The sequence below is a fragment of the Lagenorhynchus albirostris genome, chromosome 11, assembly GCF_949774975.1.
Source record: "Lagenorhynchus albirostris chromosome 11, mLagAlb1.1, whole genome shotgun sequence".
Taxonomy (NCBI): domain Eukaryota; kingdom Metazoa; phylum Chordata; class Mammalia; order Artiodactyla; family Delphinidae; genus Lagenorhynchus; species Lagenorhynchus albirostris.
Genome location: NC_083105.1, coordinates 95908539 through 95924971, shown reverse-complemented (window position 1 = coordinate 95924971; position 16433 = coordinate 95908539). Strand labels below are relative to the sequence as shown.

At 39.1% G+C, this 16433-nt stretch overlaps 1 protein-coding gene across 3 annotated transcripts in view; it reads right to left on the bottom strand.

Moving 5' to 3' along the window:
* The window catches only part of STYK1 (serine/threonine/tyrosine kinase 1), a 54959-nt gene extending 38806 nt beyond the window's left edge, over positions 1-16153 (bottom strand). For 2 of the 3 annotated variants that reach the window (XM_060165463.1, XM_060165464.1), the window contains exon 1: positions 16052-16151. The gene's annotated coding sequence lies outside the window, so the exon portion shown is untranslated. Of the gene's footprint in view, positions 1-16051 lie in introns of all 3 variants that reach the window. The other variant, XM_060165465.1, reaches the window with a different exon arrangement.
* Positions 16154-16433: the final 280 nt, after the last annotated feature.

Genomic DNA, 16433 nt, shown 5'->3' with positions numbered 1-16433 from the left:
GTGACAGAAACCAGTTTCTTTCCTTGGACCTCCTGAGTTGGTCTCAGTTTCTTAGGTTGCCATGAATTGGCGGGACTAGAGAATGTAACAAGAGTCACATCTCTAAATTGTTAGCAACATAAATGTTTCTATAAACCTAACCTATAAAAAAATCTGTTCCCTGGGCGCCCAAAATTTGTTTGATTAAGGTTGAAATAAAAGCCACAGAGGTGCAGCCTCCAATATAGCTGTTAAACTCAGGTATGAAGATATGGGGATTTCCATCTAGCACAGAGTTCTATCCCAAGGTTCAGTGAACTTTGTCTGAGCGATTGATCTCACACATCATCTAGCTCTCTATAAGCCCACAATCTGTGGTCTTGCTGATACTATCAAGTCTTTATTGCCCATCTGTTTGTAGATAACCTAAGCTCATACTTTTATTTGTAAGTCAATTTGCCTCTAGTTCCCGGTGCATTAACTCAGTGAATTAAAAATAATCAATTTTAATATCAGTCCAAGAAAAGCAGACCTAGAAAGATAAAGATGGTGGTGATGAAGGGGAGGTGCTTTACAGATAATTACAAAATAGCGTTTGGTTAATCTACATTTCTTTTTTTCCCAATCCTAAAAACTTGGAGTGTTCTTCAAAGTTATTTATTTATTTATTTTTGGCCATGCAGCATGTAGGATCTTAGTTCCCTGACCAGGGATTGAACCCACGCCCCTTGCAGTGAAAGCATGGAATTTTAACCACTGGACCGCCAGGGAAGTCCCTTAAGTTATCTTCATTTTTATGATAGCAAGCCATTCAGAATAATCCACGGCTGTTTTAAGAACTTCATACTGCATGTGGAAACTAAGATCCAAGTGAAAAGGTGACTCGCCTAGGGTCAGAAAATAAATCAGAGATCTAATCAGATGTGGGACCTTCTGATCATGAATCCATTATTAGACCATCTTAAGAGTGGAACATGGGTGAGGACAAGAAAGACAGGGCATGAAATCGAGGTCACTTGGTGTTAAGGGAGCTATTTGGGCTTCAAGAAGGGACGCAAACACAGCAGGTTCAACTTTCAGTGTCAAAAAGCCATTCTACTCCCATACCATAAACCACCACTGTATCTCCTGTGCCACTACAGACACAGCTCCCTGCTAAAGAAACTATAAAAATAGCAACCCTGCCTTCCATTTCTTATCCTGCTTTACAGGTACACTGTGAGATGCAACATGAACTCCACAAATGTATTCTAAGCATGTACAACAAGAAGAGCCCTTTGAAAGCAACCAAAAAAGCCCTAACCTCCATAAGTAGCTGATGAGGAAACTGAGGCACAGGATTTAGGTGTCTTCCAACAGCTAATTAGAACTTAAGCTAAGACTAGCCTTGTGTGCCTTGAATGTCCATCTGGTGTTCTTTTACTGTAATTTTCCACCCTTCCAAAGGCTGACTGGACATTTGATCTCTTCTTTAAGTTAAGTTTTGTACAGATGAAAATAAGGAGGAAGATCCTAGCTCTTAGAATTCATAACATGCCTATAGTTTCATAGTTTCTTCTGCCTGCCAGGCCTTTGGGTTGTGTGTGTATCTGGATTAACCTCTGGAAATCTACCCCATACGTTTCCAAGGTTTGAGAGACTCTGCATTCCAGTTGTGTTCTCCTTGCTGGTACTGCAGAGCTTTAAGAATATTCTTGTGAATATTTTGCTTATTTATCCCTCCCCCAAAACTCATTTTGATTCATACTAAGATATCAGCCCCAAGGAACACTCAAGGGGTGAGGCATTGGGACCTACCAGGAAAGACCACAGAGGTAGGAGGCAGGGCAGCTTTAGACCAGACTGGTTGGATTTGTGGAATCTGCTTATAAATCCCGTAGAAAACAAGGCAGTCGAGACAGATTTTCAGCATTCCCTCAGCTCCCCTCCCCCTTCCTTGAACCACAAGCCAAGCTTGTCACTTCTACTCAGATAAACAAATCCTTTCCTGCTGCTGTAGCCTCTAACTAGCCAGAGGCAGCACTGACTTTGGGTCTCAGCTGGAGGGGCATCGTACAGCATGTAGGCAAGGGTCAGCAGGCGATTTCCTTGTCTGGGCTAAGCTAACCCCATCTGACTTAAAAGGGACTTCGGGGAAGTTGATCCTAATGACACAAACTAGGGGTGGCTGGGTCTACAATTGGTCTTGAAAACTGATTATTGTCAGAAAAAAAAATGTTTAAGATCATCTTCTCTAAGCTCCAAATTATCATCTTTGGCAAATATTTTTCATCATTCAGGTGATAGCATAATACGGATATAACATAAATGGTGTCTCCCAGAGTTGTTCAACCCAACACCCCACATTTATCCAACAAAACAGTACATTTGGTTAAATCATTCAAAATGATAATCAGATGAAAACTAATAATTTTGAAGTCTTCTCCAGGAAGCTAACTGGCTTAACATGAGTCTTATATATGTATTATTGAGATTTTTCTATGGCTACAATGTACACTTGGAAACACATTTTTTTCTTAAACTTTAGCATCTGCTACAATTTGTTCTTAGTAGAATTCTAACAAAGCCTAGAATTATATACAGATAATAATTTTAATTTAGATCAATGTTCTAGAAACAGCACCATATTTCTACGTATTTTGTCACCTGACAATTTTAAGAACCACTGTTAACTATACAAAGATGGGGCAGTTTACTATGACTGAAGGTATAAGATGTTAACAGCTATACAAGAAAAAAACTGAAGCAGATTTCCCTTTCATTTATCATTCTTGCCAGTAATTTAGTCCATGAAAGTATAAAAGTGTAGGTCCAAAAAATTCAATCACTATCTTCAAGTTGCTATGATCATGCAATTGTCAAGAATTGGTTTTATTGAGGTGGAGTGGTCAAGAGGATGGAGTAAAAGACCCTGAGCTCGCCTCTGCTCACCAGCACACCAAAATTACAACTATTTACAGAGCAACTATAGATGAAAATGACCTGATGACTAGAAGAGAGGATTTTTCACAATCAAAGATACAGAGAAGGAACCACAATGAGATGAGTAGGAGGTGAAGAGAATGAGGAGAATGGTCTAGTCAAGCCCAGCACCTGCAGCTGGGTGACCCACAGACTGGAGGTTAATAACAGCTGCAGAGGTTCTCACCAACGAGTGAGGTTCTGAGTCCCACATTGGGCTCCCAAGCCTGGGGTTCCTGCACCAGGAAGTTGAGCCCCTAGAATGCCTGGCTTTGCAGGTCAGTAGGGCTTGCCTGGGGCAAGTTGCATAGGGAGAGCTGTCTTGGAAAAAGAGACTCACTCTTAAAGGGCTCACACAAAATCTCACCTGCTCCAAGACCCAGTGAAGAGGCAGTAATTTTAAAGGAGCTTGGGTTAAGCTCATGTGCTGATCTTGGAGAGCCTCCCAGAGAGGCAGGAAGCAACTGGGGTTCCCTCTGGGGACATAGATGCTGACAGAAGCCATTTTGGGAACTCATTCTACTACAAGAGTACTGGTGCTGGTGAAACCTTGTGGGGCAGGCACGGAGGCCTCCTTTTGTCCACCACTTCTTATAAGCAAGACTCCAGCCTCCATGACCTTCCCTGAGTTCCACAGGGCGGATTTGAACAGTTGCTAATCTAGGGAGGAGCAGCCACGAAACCACCTGAGGAAAGGTTAAAGGGACCAGAGAAGCTCATCAAGATTAGGAGACCTGAGATGAGATTAAGGGAGAGCAGCCCTGCTCACACCCTAATCTTGTCAGAGACCCCACCTTTGAACCACTGCTGTAAAACCCGTCATCAAATCCTCTGGGGTTGAGACACACAAGTTTTTCGAGGCAGAAGCCCAGTGTGTCTCCCTTTGCCTGGCAGAGTACTGAATAATAAAGCTATCCTTTTCTACTTCACCCAACACTCTGTCTCCAGGGTTTGATTCGGCACCCGTGTACAGAGAGGCCGAGCTTTCGGTAACACTGGCAAGCACCGTTTTGGAATCGTTCCTCTAGCCTATTAGCACCAGGGGCTTACCTGCCCACCAGCTAGTAGGCACCAGTCCTAGGACCCCACAGGCCAAGAAACCAGCCACATGGGGGGAACCAGCCCTGGGAACCCCCCCCCAACTCAAGCCCCACAAGCAGTTACCCAAGGACCCAGTTCCACCCTCCAGTGGGCCAGCATCCTTCACATGAGGCAGGGCCTGAGAGCCACTGGCTGGGGGCAAGCCCTGCCTACCAGCACACCTACAGTAGTCAGCTCACCGCAACAGAAGGGTCCATGCAGTCCACATAGGGGGTACCCTTAGAGCATATGGCTCTGGTGTCCAGAGGAGAGTGTGATGATGGGCCCTATAGGATGTCTCCTACATAAGCCACTTCTCCAAGATTGGGATGTATAACCAACCATATATATATATATATAGAGAGAGAGAGAGAGAGAGAGAGAAAGAGAGAGAGAGAGAGAGAGAGAGAGAACTAGGCAAAATGAGGTGACAGAGGAATACACTCCAAATAAAGGAACAAGGTAAAACCCCAGAAGAAGAATTAAGCTAAGTGGAGATAAGCAATATACCCAATAAAGAGTTTAGGGTAATAATCATAAAGATGCTCAATGAACCAAGGAGAAGAATGGATGAACACAGTGAGAAGTTTAACAAACAGAAAATTAAAAGAAGATCCAAAAAGAACTGAAAAATACAATAACAAAAATTAAAAATATACACTAGAAAGAATAACAGGAGATTAGATTATACAGGGAACGGATCAGCGAACTAGAAGGCAGAGTAGTGGAAATCATCCAAGCCGAACAGAAAAAGGAAAAAATAATTCTTCAAAATGAGGATAATTTAAGAGGCCTTCTGGACAACTTCAAGTGTACTAACATTCACATTTTATGGGTCCCAGAAAGAGAAAAGAAGGTAAGGGGCAGAGAAGTTATTTGAAGAAAAAAAAGCTGAAAACTTCTGTAATATGGAAAAAAAAAGGCATCCAGGTCCAGGAATCACAGAGCATCCTAAACAAAATGAACCCATAGAATTTCACACCATGATACATTGTAATGAAAACGGTAATACTTAAAGATAAAGAGATAATCTTAAAAGCAGCAAAGGAAAAGCAACTACTACGTACAAGGGAAATCTGATGAGACTATCAGCTAACTTTTCAGCAGAAACTTTGCAGGCCAGATGGGAGTGGCAACATATATTTAAAGTGATGAAAGAAAATAACCTACAACCAAGAATACTCTTCCTGACAAGACTATCATTCAGATCTGAAAAGGAGATAAAGAGGTTTACAGACAAACAAAATCTAAAAGAGTTCAGCACCACTAAACCAGCTTTTCAAGAAATGTTAAAGGGACTTCTCTAAGCAGAAAAGAAAAAACCACAACTAGAAATATAAAAGTTATGAAAGGAGAATTCTCATTGGTAAAGGCAAATATACAGTAAAGATAGTAGATCAACCACTTACAAACCTAGTAGAAAGCTTAAAAGATGAAATTAGTAAAAGCATCTATATCCACAAAAATAGTTAAGGAATATACAAAACAAAAAGATGTAAAATATGGTGTAAATAACATGCAGTGTTGGGGGGGGAGGGTGTTAAATGCAGGGTTGTTAGAATACATTTGAACTTGAGATCATCAACTTAAATAATCATGTAAATATTTAGGTTGCTGTATTTAAATTTCATGGTAACCACAAATCAAAAATCTAAAATAGATAGACACACACACACAAAAGAAAGAAATCCAAATATAGCACTAAAGATAGTCATCAAATCACAAGGGAAGAGAGCAAATGAAGAAGAAAGGAACAAAAAAGGACAAAAACAATCCAAAAACAATTAACAAAATGGCAAAAAGTACATATCTATCGATAATTACTTTAAATGTAAATGGACTAAATGCTCCAATCAAAAGACAACGAGTGGCTGAATGGATTAAAAAAAAACAAGACCAATATATATGCTGTCTACAGGAGACTCACTTCAGATCTAGAGACACATACAGACTGAAAGCAAGGGGATGGAAAAAGGAATTCCATGAAAATTAAACCAAAAGAAAGCTGGGGTAGCAATACTTATATCAGACAAAATAGACTTTAAAACAAAGACTGTAACAAGAGACAAAGAAGGAAATTACATAATGATCAAGAGATCAATCCAACAAGAATATATAACAGTTGTATATATAGATGCACCTAACATAGGAGCACTAAATGCACAAAGCAAATGTTAACAATCATAAAGGGAGAAGTTGACAATAACACAATAATAGTAGGGGAAATTTAACACCCTGCTTACATCAATGGATAGATCATCCAGACAGAAAATCAATAAGGAAACACTGGCTTAAATGATAGATTGCATCAGATAGACTTTATATATACAGAACATTCCATTCAAAAGCAGCAGAATATACATTCTTTTCAAGTGCATGTGGAACACTCTCCAGGATAGATCACATGGCAGGATAAAAAACAAGTCTCAAAAAAAAAAAAAAAAAACAAGTCTCAATAAATTTTTGAAGATTGAATCATATCAAGCATCTTTTCCAACTACAACAGTATGAGACTAGAAGTCAACTACAAGAAAAGAAAACTGCACAAACCACAACACATGGAGGCTACAAAACATGCTATTAAACAACCAATGGGTCACTGAGGAAATCAAAAAGGAAATCAAAAAATACCTGAGAATAAATTAAAATGGAAACACAATGATCCAAAATCAATGGGAAACAGAAAAAATAGTTCTATGAGGGAAGTTTATAGCAATATAAGCCTACCTCAGGAAACAAGAAAAATCTCAAATAAACATCCTAACCTTGCAACTAATGGAACTAGAAAAGAAAGAACAAACAAAAATCCAAAGTTAGTAGAAGGAAAAAATTATAAAGATCAAAATAGAGATAAAGTGGGACTTCCCTGTCGTCTGGTGGCTAAGAGTCCACTCTTCCACTGCAGAGGGTGTGGGTTTGATCCTTGGTCAGAGAACTAAGATCCCACATGCTGCATGGCATGGCAAAAAAGAAAGAAAGAAAGAAAATAGAGACAGAAAGGGGAAAGAGCAATGAAACTAAGAGCTGGTTCTTTGAAAAAAAATAGACAAAATTCATAAATCTTCACCCAGACTCATCAAGAAAAAAAGAGAGGGCCAAAATAAATAAAATAAAAAATGAAAGGGGAGAAGTTACAACCAAAAGCACAGAGATACAAAGGGTCACAAGACACTACTATGAACAATTATACACCAATGAAGTGTAAAATCTAGAAGAAGTGAATAAATTTCTAAAAACATATAGAGTCCCAAGAATGAATCAGGAAGAATTAGAAAATATGAGCAGACCAATTACCGGTAATGAAATTGAATCAGTAATCAAAAAAACTCCCCAAAAAAGAAAGTCTAGGATCAGACAGATTTACAGGTGAATTCTACCAAACATTTAATGAAGAATTAACACTGTCCTTACCAAACTATTCCAAAAAATGAAGATAAAGGAATGTTTCCAAACCCATTCTACAAAGCAGGCATTACCCTAATATCAAAACCGAGCAAAGACACCACAAAAAAAGAAAACCAGAGGCCAGTATCACTAATGAACATAGATGCAAAAATCCTCAACAAAATATTAGCAAACCAAATTTAACAATACGTTAAAAGGATCATATACCATGAACAAGTGGGATTAATCCCAAGGATACAAGGATGGTTCAATATCCTCAAATCAATCAATGTGATACATCACATTAACAAATTGAAGGATAAAAATTATATGATCATCTCAATAGATGCAGAAAAATCTTTCAACAAAACTCAACATCCACTTATGACAAAAATTCTCAACAAAGTATATATAGAGGGAACATACCTCAACATAATAAAGGCCATATATGTAAGTCCACAGCTAACATCCTACTCAAAAGTGAAAAGCTGAAAGCATTTCCTCTAAGATCAGGAACAGGACAAGAATGCCCATCCTCACCACTTTTATTCAACATAGTATTGGAATTCCTGGCCATGGCAATCAAGCAAGAAAAAGAAATCCAAATTTAAAAGGAAGAAGTAAAACTCTGTTTGCAGATGATGTAATATTATACAGAAAATCCTAAAGAAACCACCACAAAAACTATCAGAACTAACAAATAAAGTTTAGGATACAAAATTAAAATATAGAAATAAGTTCTGTTTCTATATACTAACTATGAACTATCAGAAAAATAAATTAAGAAAACAATCCTATTTACAATTGCATCAACAGAATACAACACCTCAGAATAAATCTAGCCAAGGAGGTAAAAGACCTATACTCAGAAAACTATAAGTCACTGATGAAAGAAACCGAAAAGGAAACAAATAGATGAAAATATATACAATGTTCATGGATTGGAAGAATTAACACTATTAAAACGAACCTACTCTTCAAGGCAATCTACAGATTCAATGTAATCCCTATCAAAATACCAATAGTATTTTTCACAGAACAAGAACAAATAATTCTAAATTTGTATGGAAGCACAAAAGACCTCAAATAGCCAAAACTATCTTGAGAAAGAACAAAGGTGGAAGTATCACACTCCCTGATTTCCATCTATACTCTAAAGCTACAGTAATCAAAACATATGGTACTGGCACAAACACAATAGGTTACTGGAACAGAATAGAGAGCCCAGAAATGAACCCATGCTTATACAGTCAATTAATCCATGATAAAGGAGGAAAAAATATACAATGGGGAAAAGACTGCCTTTTCAATAAATGTTGTTGAGAAAACTGGACAGCACTATGCAAAAGAATCAAACTGGACTCCTTTCTTACACCATATACAAAAAAAATTCAAACTGGATTAAAGACTTAACTGTAAGAACTGAAACCATAAATTCCTAGAATAAAACATAGGTAATATATACATTTTGACATAGAAATATTTTTTGAATATGTCTCCTCAGGCAAGAGAAACAAAAGCAAAAAAGAAAACAAAACAAATGGGGCTACATCAAACTAAAACATTTTTGCACAGTGAAGGAACTCTTAACAAAATGAAAAGGCCACCTACTAAATTGAAGAAGATATTTGCAAATGATATATCTGATAAGGGCTTAATATCCAAAATATATAAAAAACACACACTCATCAAAAAAAATTAATAAATGGGCAGAGAACCTGAATAGAATTTTTCCAAAGAAGACATACAGGTGGCCAACATACACATGAAAAGATGCTCTTCACTAATCATCATGGAAATGTAAATCAAAACCACAGTGAGATATCAACTCACACCTATCAGAATGGCTATTCTCAAAATAACAACAAATAAACAAATGTTGGCACAGATGTGGAGAAAAGGGAACCCTAATATACTGTTGATGAGAATGTGAATTGGTATAGCCGCTATGGAGAAAAGTATGGAGGTTCCTCAAAAAATTAAAACAGAACTAACATATGAGCCAGCAATTACTCTTCAGGGTATTTTTCTGAAGAAAAAAATACTAATTCAAAAAGATATATGCTCATTGCCCTATCATTCATTGGTCATATTTTTTCTCCTCTCATATATCACTAATAATAATCTTTAGGGAGACAAATGGTAATGCATGTAAAAAGAGGTGATATGAATACTGAGTGAAATAAGTCAGACAGAGAAAGACAAATATCATATGATATCACTTATATGTGGAATCTAAAAAAATGGTACAAATGAACTTATTTACAAAACAGAAATAGAGTCACAGATGTAGAAAACAAACTTATGGTTACCAAGGGGGAAAGGGGAGGAAGGATAAATTGGGAGATTGGGACTGACATATACACAAAACCATATATAAAATAGATAACTAATAAAGACCTACTGAACTCTACCCAATACTCTGTAATGACCTATGTGGGAAAGGAATCTAAAAAAGTGTGGATATATGTATATGTATAACTGATTCACTTTGCTGTATAGCAGAAACTAACACAACATTGTAGATCAATTATACTCCAATAAAAAATACTAAAAAAAAGATATATGCATCCCCATACTCATTGCAGCATTATTCATAAGAGCAAATGTATGGAAGTAACCTAACTGTCCATCAATAGATGAATGGATAAAGAATATGTGAGATGGAGAGATAGATATACAATGGAATATTACACAGTCATAAAAAAGAATGATATCTTGCCATTTTTGACATTAATGGACCTAGAGGGCATTATGCTAAGTGAAATAAGTCAGACAGAGAAAGACAAATATCGTATGATCTCACTTATATGCGGGATCTAAAAAAACAAAGCAAATGAACAAACACAGCAAAAGAGAAATAGACTCATAGATACAGACAACAAACAGGTGGCAGCCATAGGGGAGGAGGGAGGGACAACCAGTGAAGTAGGTGAGGGAGATTAAGAGGTACAAACTTCTAGTTACAAAATAAATGAGTCACTTGGATGAAATATACAACCTGGGGAAGGTAGTCAATAACATTGTAATAACTTTGTATGGTAACAGACTTATTGGGTTGATCGTTTTGTAATGTAAAGAGATACTGAATTACTATTTTGTCCACCTGGAACTAACATAGTGTCCTAGGCCCATTACTCTTTAATTAAAAAGAAAAAGAATCGGCTGTACTGGCAATTGGCTACATCAAGGCCAAGAACGATTATCATTATAAGTAAGAAAGCAGATTAGGTGCAGGGGCAGACAATGCTTAAAAGCTGAGATAGAACCTAGACTGATGAGGGTTAAAGAAAGCATGAGCATCAGGAAATCCTTCTGTTCCCTGAAATCTCTCGCTTAGGAAGGGGCCTTCACGGCGTTATGTAGCTGGAGTCTACACCGCCCAGTTCAGCTAGCGTTGAAGGCAGGGGAACGTTGTGGAGAAGCCCACCTGAGCTGAGGGGGGTAAGACTAACTTTAGGAAATGAGGTTGAAGCTAAGGCATGGATAGGAACCCTTTCACTTCATCCCCATTTTCCTTTCCTTATCCCGAGTTGACTGTCTCCTCAGCTAAATTCTAACCTATCTCCTCATGATCATTCTGGTTAGGAAACTGAGAGAAATTATGAGAAATTCCACAATAAAAGACCCAGTTTTTTAATCTGGAAGAATTCCCAAGATTTGCCAGTCTACCATAACCCTTTATTTTCTAAGACAGAAAAAAAATAATAATAATAAAACAACTAAGCACACTGAGGTAAGTACCTTGTTCTTTGTTCACAAAAAGTACCAGAGCTTAAAACAGATTTCAGATCCTTGGACTCAGGACAGGACTCTTTCCACTTTACACTATGTATATAATATCTCCTTTTTCTTTGTGTACATTTATTCCCTTCTACTTGTACTTTCCTCAGTTAGAAACTGTATCCAAGAAATGATATGCTAATATAGAGCATTGAATACCCAACTTACTTATTCAGTACTTAATCAGTTTGCCTATGATTATCTGTTTCTTTCTAACCAGATAGTAATTTCCTTGAGGGCATACTCAGTTTCTTTATGTCCTTTCATTAGCACAGCCGAGAAGTAGACACAGAGCAGTAGCCTGGTGGGGAGTTAGAAGGGAAAGCATGAAAGCCTTCATGAGAACAAGAATTTGGGGACTTTGGCTATTTTCTTCCTGGCTGTACCCCTAGCACTTGGGAACAGGGCTTTTTCCGGGTACTTTTCAGTGTGGGTGTGTTACACATTCCAGTAGCTTAATGCCTTTATCACCATAACTACCGATGGCTGCAAGTAAGTAGTGGGAAGAAAGCTTGGTCTGAAATGTAGAACAACTCAGATGGGAAGAGGATTCGTATCAGGAGTCCACAGTCACAGAAATAACAGGGAAAGATAGGAGACAACATGGGAATGAGGTTGAGGGATTGACAGAAAGGAAAAACAAATGAAGAAAAAGAGAAGACAGAGATGGGATCAATCAAGATGGTGGCGTAGGAGGAGGTGGAGCTCACTTCTCCCCCACGAACACATCAAAAATACATCTACATATGGAAGAATTCTCACTGAAAACTAACTAGAGACTGGCAGAAAGACTCCTGTACAAACAAGGCTATAAGAAAGATCCACACGTAACTGGATAAGAAGGGAAGAGAAATGATCAGGTTAGGACCTGTGCCCCTGGAAGGGGACTCAGGGGAAAAGGAGGATTACACAGGTGAAGACCCATGCTGGGGAGCGAGCAGTTCAAGCCACATATTGGGCATCCCAGTTCTGGGGTCCTACACAGGGGAGATGAGCTCCCTTGGCTTGTGGGAAGACCACTGGGGCTAACAGGAGAGCTGTGGGGAGCCTGGACTCACTCGTGAGGAGTGCACATGTGCTGGCTTGCCCCTGAGGCAAAGTGGAGAGGACGGAGTGAGGGCTACTCCAGTGGCTGCCAGGTTTCCCGAGAAAGCCTCGGCATGTGCCCCAGCCCAAGCAAAGTGAACTCTCCAGCCCCACTTGCTCTGGGTCTCAGTGTGACACTGGATCTGGGGTGGCCACAGCCAGGAAGAAAGCTCAGCTGTTCAATGCAGAGGTGACCTGGGTGGGGCAGTGATCAGCTGTGAGGGGCAAAAGGGACTTGGATCCAAGGCTACTTCTGAGCAGAGCAAGGGAAACAATTGCAGGCATCTGCACGTGCAGCACATCAGAGACAATTCAGACAAGGGTCCCAGAACAGAGGGAGGGGAAAACACACTTAAAGGAAACATAGCCAGCTTGGCCCAACCCTCAGGGCTTCTGCTCCAGCAACTTGGGGTCATACCCCACCCCCAATAGGGCAGCGATGGCCACTGAGAAGAGGGGAAGTCCCGCCTCACACCAGCTCCAGCTCCAGCCCCTCCATGTCCAGCCCCACCTCCTACCAAAATGATAGCTGCCGGCATGCCCTGAGGAAAGACATGATTGCATACACAGTAAATCCAGCTCTCCCACCAAAGGCACTGGGCACACATAGTCTGTACAGGGATGCTCCTACACAAGAACACCCCTTCAAGACTGCAAGAGGTAACTGTTCATAGAGTCAATACAGTCAGAGAAAGTTAAACCAAAAAAAAAATGCTGAAAAAATAAATAACAAACAGAAATAAACAATTACCAGGTAAAGAATTCGAAGCATTAGTAATAAGGATGTTAACTAAATTAAGGAAAAGAATAGATGAACACCATGGGAATTTTAACAAAGAACTAGAATATATTTTTAAAAACTCAATCAAAAATGATGAACTCAATAACAAATAAAAAACACACTAGAAAGAATGAATAGCAGACTAAGTGATACAGAAGAACACATATGCGATCTGGAAGATAGAATTATGGAAGTCACCCAATCATAACAGCAAAAAGAAAAGCAAATTTTGGGCTTCCCTAATGGCACAGTGGTTGAGAGTCCGCCTGCCGATGCAGGGGACACGGGTTCGTGCCCCGGTCCGGGAAGATCCCACATGCTGCGGAGCGGCTGGGCCTGTGAGCCATGCCGCTGAGCCTGCACGTCCGGAGCCTGTGCTCCGCAACGAGAGAGGCCGTAACAGTGAGAGGCCCGTGTACCGCAAAAAAAAAAAAAAAAAGCAAATTTTAATAAATGAAATCAATCTAAGAGATCTCTGGGATAACATTAAGTGCACCAGTATTTTCATTAAAGCGGTTATCAAAGGAGAAGACAGAGGGAAGGGGATCAAAACTCATTTATAATCACTTCAAAAAGAATAAAATACCTAGGAATAAACCTACCTAAGGAGGCAGAAGAACTGTACTCTGAAAACTATAAGACACTGATGAAAGAAATTGAAGATGACACAAACAGATGGAAAGATATATCCTGTTCCTGGATTGGAAGAATTAATATTGTTAAAATGACCATGCTACCCAAGGCAACCTACAGATTCAATGCAATCTCTATTAAAATATCAATGGTATTTTTCACAGAACTAGAACAAATACTTAAGAAAGTTGTATGGAAACACAAAGGACTCCAAATAACCAAAACAATCTTGAGAAAGAAGAGCACAGCTAGAGGAATCACTCTCCCTGACTTCAGACTAGACTACAAAGCTACAGTAATCAAAATAGCACAGTACTGGCACAAAACCATACACATAGATCAATAGAACAGAATAGAAAGCAGAAATAAACCCACGCATTTATGGTCAATTAATCTACAACAGAGGAAGCAAGAATATGCAACAGAGAAAAGACAGTCTCTTCAACAAGTGGTGCTGGGAAAACTGGACAGCTACATAAAACAATGAGATTAGAACATTTCTTGACACCATATACAAGAATAAACTCAAAATGGTTAAAGGACCTAAATGTAAGACCTAAAACCATAAAATTCCTAAAAAAGAACATAGGCAGAACACTCTTTGACATAAATCATAGCAATATTTTATTGGATCAGTCTCCTAAGGCAAAAGAAATAAAAGCAAAAGTGACCAAATGGGACCTAATTAAACTTAAATGCTTTTGCACAGCAAAGGAAGCCTCCAACAAAACAAAAAGACAACCTATGGAATAGGAGAAAGTGTTTGCAAATGACACAACCAACAAGGGCTTAATATACAAAATACACAAACAGCTCATCCAATTCAATATTAAAAAAAACCAAACAACCCAATCAAAAAAATGGTCAGAAGACCTGAATAGACATTTTTCCAAAGAAGTCATACAGATGGCTAACAGGCAAATGAAAAGTTGCTCAACATCACTAATCAGCAAGGAAATGCAAATCAAAACCACAATGAGATATCATCTCACACCTGTGAGAATAGCTTTAAATAACAAATGTTGGAAGGGATGTAGAGATAAGGGAACTCTCGTACACTAATGGTGAGAATGTAAATTGGTGCAGTTGCTATGGAAAACAGGATGGATGTTCCTCAAAAAATTAAACATAGGATTACCATGACCCAGCAAATCCACCCCTGGGTATATATCCGGAAACATGGAAACACTTATTTGAAAAAACATGCACACCAATGTTCAAAACAGCATTATTTATAATAGCCAAAATATAGGAGCAACCCAAGTGGCCATCAACAGACAAATGGATTAAAAAAGACATATATACATTATATAAGTATATATAATGGAATATTACTCAGCCATAAAAAAGAATGAAATTCTGCCATTTGCAGCAACATGGATGGACCTAGAGAACAGCATGCATAGTAAAATAAGTCAGACAGAGAAAGACAAATACTGTATTCACACCTACTTGTGGAATATAAAAAATAAAACAAATGAATGTATATAGCAAAACAGAACAGACCCACAGATATAGAAAACAAAGTAGTAGTTACCAGTGGGGAGAGGGAAGGGGGAAGGAGCAAGATAGGGGTATGGGATTAAGAGATACAAACTACTTTGTATAAAATACATAAGCAACAAGGATATATTGCACAGCACAGGGGATAATAGCCATTATTTTGTAATAACTTTTAACAGAGTAAAATCTATAAAAATACTGAATCACTATGCTGTACACCTGAAACTAATAATATTGTAAATCAACTATACTTCAATAAAAAAGAAAAAGAAGACAAATTAAGAAGGAAACTGAAATTCGGTAAACGAAGAACAGCATTATCAGACTGCATGATTTTTAAGCGTGATTACAGATATTATCTCATCTCATTTAAATATCACAACAACCCCGTGAGGTAATTACGTTCTTCATTATGCATAAGAGATGAGGAACTGAAGCTGACAGCAGGGAGCCCAAGGCGGCACGTCTGAACGACTGTATTGTCCTGTGACAAGTACTGTAATTCCTGTACATGCTTGTTTCTATATGTCTCCCTTCTCCTGATGGCCTCCTCTCCAGTAATACACAGAGACCCCTCATCACTTCGCTTTCTGGCTGCCTCTATCCTTGCCAAAATTGCTGAGGCAAGTTTAGCCTCTCCTTAAAAAAACACAGAAGCCAAAACCCACGAGATGCTTGTTCCAAAGAAATACAGATTCATTCACCTGGTGATCGCTGTTCACATAAAATAGAGACAGCCACTCGCAACCACCCCACTTTCGGCCGCCTCCCTTTTTTTCTTCCCAAACATCAAAGTCCACCCAGAGCTGCATCACTGCCATCCCCCTCCCACCCTTAGTACCCCCAAACCCTTTTTACTACCGTGTCCTTCCTCCGGTCACTCTGTATTTCAGATGAAACGGGCCCAACCAGGAATAAAAAAAAAAAAAGACTGTTTTGGGTAGGGCAAGCTGTGCCGTCCTCAAGGAAATGCTTTTCAGTCCCTCCTTCCCACTGTGGGGCGTGGCTGCCAGCAAAGGATGGAGTTTGGGCGGGGTCCCCACAAAGGAAAGTCTGCGGGCACTGAGGTTTCCGGGACTCACCACACATGAACCAGCAGGAAACCTCTGCCGAAACTGTAAAAGCTGGACTTGTCGCTGATCAACTTATTCAATTCCTTCACTAGCGATTGAAAGACCAGTATAAAGGAGACGCCTGTCCAGGTGAAATTATAGTCATGATAAAGCGCAACAGCGCCACCTCC